This window comes from Beta vulgaris, chromosome 5 (genome assembly GCF_026745355.1).
Source record: "Beta vulgaris subsp. vulgaris cultivar EL10 chromosome 5, EL10.2, whole genome shotgun sequence".
Classification (NCBI taxonomy): domain Eukaryota; kingdom Viridiplantae; phylum Streptophyta; class Magnoliopsida; order Caryophyllales; family Amaranthaceae; genus Beta; species Beta vulgaris.
The window spans coordinates 56,898,009-56,903,082 of record NC_079206.1 but is presented as its reverse complement, the minus strand read 5'-3'; positions in this window follow the sequence as shown (position 1 = coordinate 56,903,082).

Sequence of the window (5,074 nt, the reverse complement as noted above, 5' to 3'; positions counted from 1 at the left end):
GCTTAGAGAAAACTTGCAATCTTCTCTTGAGTGTTCTTCACAAACACAAAACACAAGTTCTTGTTGATTCACTTAGAAGATCATCTAAGTGGATTGTTTCTCTCCATTGTATCTCATTAGTTATTTCGTGTTAACCCGGTGATCCTAGAGGGGCGAAATTAAACTAATAGGAAAGCGTAGTTTCCGTGCCTTGGAGTGGATATCCGGTTCTCTCATTGATCACACATATAACAATCTATTAGTTTAATTTTTTTCTCATTTCTTTTCGGATATGGCTCAATCACTCAAGGACATGACTATGAACTTCCAAAAGTTGGATAAGTTTGAGGGGGTGGGCTATCGGAGGTGGCAAAAGAAGATGCACTTCTTGTTGACCGCCTTGAATGTGGTGTATGTGTTATCAACTCCTATGCCACCACTCCCGGAAGATGGAGAGGAAGAGCCTCTTGAGACTACTAGGAAGAGGATAAAGTGGGAGAATGATGACTACATTTGTCGTGGTCATATTCTCAACTCTCTCACCGACCCGTTGTTTGATCTCTACCAAAATGTGGAGAGTGCAAAGGAACTTTGGGACGCTCTTGAGGCCAAGTACATTTCGGAAGATGCTTCAAGTAAGAAATTCCTTGTTAGTAATTTTAATTCTTTTAAAATGACTAATGATCGGCCTATTATGGAGCAATTCCATGAGGTTCATCATATTTTGAACCAAATAAGATCACATGGTATGGTGATGGATGAGGCAATTGCGGTTGCCTCAATCATTGACAAATTACCAAATTCTTGGAAAGATACAAAACATCTTTTAAAACATAAAAAGGAAGACATGTCCATGGAGCAATTAGGAACTCATCTTCGTATTGAAGAGGGGATCCGGGCTCAAGATGGGGTTAAGGATACTACTCCTAGTATTCCTAAATCTACCGTTAATTTGGTAGAGGTTGGTGGGTCTAGTAAGACCAAGAAATCCAACAAACAACAACAACAATAACAAAACCAATGTTGCAAACAAGAAGAGGAAGACCTCTCTTGTTGGATATGCAATGGTCCTCATCTTAAGAGGGATTGTCCTTCTAACAACAAGAAGAAGACAAAGAACACCAACCTAGTGTTGTTCAAAACCAAGGTAACAATGCACATGTTAATGTAATTGAAGAAATGCATTTTGTTGCTATGATTTCTGAAATTATGTGTGTGCAGGTTGATGATTCTTGGTGGATAGATTCGGGAGCCTCTAGACATGTGTGCAATAACAAGGATTTCTTCAAGTCTTTGAAAGATTTGGATGATGGTCCAATCTTGTATATGGGGAATGATTCTACGGTAAAGGCTAGAGGCATAGGCCAAGTAGAATTGTTGTTAACCTCGGGAAAGACTTTAACTCTCCGGGATGTTGTGTATGTACCGGAAGTTAGGAAGAATCTTGTGTCGGAGGTCTCTTGAATAAGTATGGTTTTAAAGTTGTTTTTGAGTCGGATAAATTTGTACTTTCCAAGGGTGGTATTTTTGTTGGACAAGGTTTCTTTTGTAATGGAATGTTTAAATTTAGTATTGATAATAAAATTGGTACTAGTTCTATTTACATGCTTGATGTTTCTTCTCTATGGCACAATCGTTTATGTCATGTGAATTATCGTAGATTATATGACATGTCTAAAATGGGGTTAATACCTCCTTTCGATTTAAAGTTAGAGAAGTGTAACACTTGCTTGCTAAATAAAATTACAAAAAATCCTTATCCTAGTGTGACTAGACAAACGGTATTGCTTGAATTGGTGCATAGTGACTTGTGTGACTTTCATAGTTCACCTTCTTTAGGAAATAAGAAATATGTTGTAACTTTTATTGATGATTTTTCAAGGTTTTGTTACATATATTTATTATTTACTAAAGATGAAGCACTAGAAAAGTTTAAGACCTTTAAAATCGAAGTGGAACTCCAACTTAATCAAAAGATTAAAAGACTTCGAACGGATAGGGGTGGTGAATATTATAATCCAAGTTATTTTAGTTCCATTGGTGTAATTCATGAAACAACCGCCCCATACTCACCTCAAAGTAATGGTATAGCGGAAAGGAAAAATAGGGTCCTAAAAGAAATGGTTAACACTATGCTTTCTAATTCGGGTCTTAATGACGGTTTTTGGGGTGATGCAATTTTAACTGCATGTTACATTTTAAATCGAGTTCCTAATAAAAGGAATAAGACTACCCCTTATGAACTTTGGTGTAATAAAAAGCCTAATCTCAATTACCTTAAGGTATGGGGTTGTAGGGCAATTGTCAAATTGACGGAACCTAAAAGGAAAACTTTAGGTGAAAAAGGAATTGATTGCATTTTTATAGGCTATGCGGTACATAGCAAAGCCTATAGGTTTTATGTCATTGAGCCCAATGACTTTGTCTCTATTCACTCCGTGATAGAGTCAAGGGATGCAATATTTGATGAGACTAGATTCTCATCGATTCCAAGACCAAAGGACATGATACCTAGTACTAGTTCCAATGTTGTAGATGACATTTCAAATGATCATGATACTACAACACCGGAAATTAGGAAAAGTAAACGAATTAGAAAAGAGAAATCTTTTGGACCGGATTTTCAACTATATTTAGTTGAAGGGTCAAGGGAGTCAATTTCGACTCAAATTTCATATTGTTACAATATGGAGGAGGATCCTAGGTCCTTTGATGAGGCTATGAAGTCTCATGATTCTGCTTTCTGGAAAGAGGCAGTGAATGATGAAATGGATTCTATAATGGGTAATCACACTTGGATTTTAGCTAATTTACCTCCCGGTTGCAAACCCCTAGGTTGTAAATGGATTTTTGTAAGGAAAAAGAAAATCGATGGAACCATACTAAAACATAAGGCCCGGTTAGTGGTCCAAGGTTTTAGGCAAAGATATGGTATCGATTACTTTGATACTTATGCTCCAGTAGCTAGAATAGCTACTATTAGACTATTGATAGCATTAGCTGCGATTCATGGTCTAGTAATTCACCAAATGGATGTAAAAACTGCTTTTCTTAATGGTGAATTGGAGGAGGAAGTGTACATGAATCAACCTGAAGGGTTTGTGGTTAAAGGTCAAGAAACTAAAGTTTGTAAATTGTTAGATCTTTGTATGGTCTTAAACAAGCACCTAAGCAATGGCATCAAAAATTTGATGAAGTTGTGTTGTCTAGTGGGTTCAAAATAAATCAGTCCGATAAGTGTGTATATAGCAAATTTGATAATAACGGTAAAGGAGTTATAATTTGCTTATATGTTGATGATATGCTTATTTTTGGGACTGATTTGGAACAAGTGGAAAAGACCAAAGTCTTCCTTTCCTCTAGCTTCTCCATGAAAGATTTGGGTGAAGCGGATGTTATTCTAGGTATTAGAATAATAAGAGGGAAAGGGTCGTTTTCTTTATCACAATCTCATTATATTGAGAAAGTGGTCAAGAGGTATAATGAGTCAAATTCGACTCATTTTGCTACTCCTATGGATCCTAGTATTCACTTGGTTCCGAGTAGTGGTACTCCAATTTCACAATTGGAGTATGCAAGCTTAATTGGAAGCTTGATGTATGCTATGACTAGCACTCGGCCGGATATAGCCTTTGCTATTGGCAAGCTCAGTAGGTATACTAGTAATCCTAGTATGTTGCATTGGCAAGCATTGAGAAGAGTGTTAAGGTACTTGAATAAGACCTTGGATTATGTCATAACATACAATAGAGAACCTTCTATCTTAGAAGGTTACTCGGATGCTAGTTGGATTTCGAATAAGGAAGATTATTCATCCACTAGTGGTTGGGTGTTTCTTCTTGGAGGAGGTGCCATTTCATGGGCTTCCAAGAAGCAAACATGTATAACGGATTCCACTATGGCATCGGAATTCATTGCTTTGGCTTCTTGTTGCCAAGAAGCGGAATGGCTAAGGAATGTGTTGAGTGAGGTGGACTTATGGGTGAAACCAATGTCACCTCTTGCTATCCATTGTGATAGTGCATCAACCATAGCTAAAGCATATAGTGAAGTCTACAATGGCAAGTCAAGGCACATTGGAGTTAGACATAGCTATGTGCGGGAAATGATAAGGAATAGTTGTATAACTATTAATTTTGTTCGGTCTAGTTTGAACTTGGCGGATACGTTTACAAAACCGTTGTCAAGGGAACTAGTGAACAAAATGAACAAAGGGATGGGTCTTAAGCCTATTGATCAACCTATGGTGAAGGAAAACTCTATTTGATGTCTAATACAACGTTAGATCTCAAATTCAAGGAGGATAGTACTTCTCTAAGAGGTTGGGAGCACTTGTTTAATACATCCCGAGGTTAGTGCTTGTTGCTACAATGTAAAGAGGTTGAATTTTATTCTTAATAAATCTTTGATAAGGTGCTCAATTGTAGGAGCATGTCCGGAAAGATTTACCTATGTAAGCTAGAAGTTTGGCCGCTTCATCAAGTCTTAGGCTTGACTTGGAATGCTTATGAATGGATATGGACACCAAGGCTTCATAGGTGTCGGAGGTTTTAAGAACCTAGTTTATGTTTGTGTGTATTAGTAACTTCAATAATTTGTAATGGTTATATGATTCAAAGCTTTGTCTATCATTATGATCTAAATTATTGTAAAGATTACTTTTACTAAATGGAAATTCAATCGTTAGATATTTCCATGATGCATGAACATGTGTGTTTGCGATTTATAGCAAGTTGAAAACTTTTCAACATTACCCTATAAATGGGAGGAGGATTGTTGGAACATTTATAGGGTAATGGGTTTGAAACTCATAAGGGTATGTACTAGAAGAGGAGGAGGTCTAGTATGCAAAAGGCTAGAGTGCATCAAGTGGCAAAAGCATTGATAAACCAAGGGAGACAGAAACTGGCCGCGAGTCGCGACAACCGTCGCGAGTCGCGACCAGTGGCCCGTCGCGAGTCGCGACAGGTCGCGGGTCGCGACCAGCGCCTCGCGACTCGCGAGCTTTTCGCGAGTCGCGACGTGTCTTCTGCCTTGGAATGCGAAAAGATGCCTTGACGGTTTTATGTCCGTTGTGATGTTATGGCCTCATTTT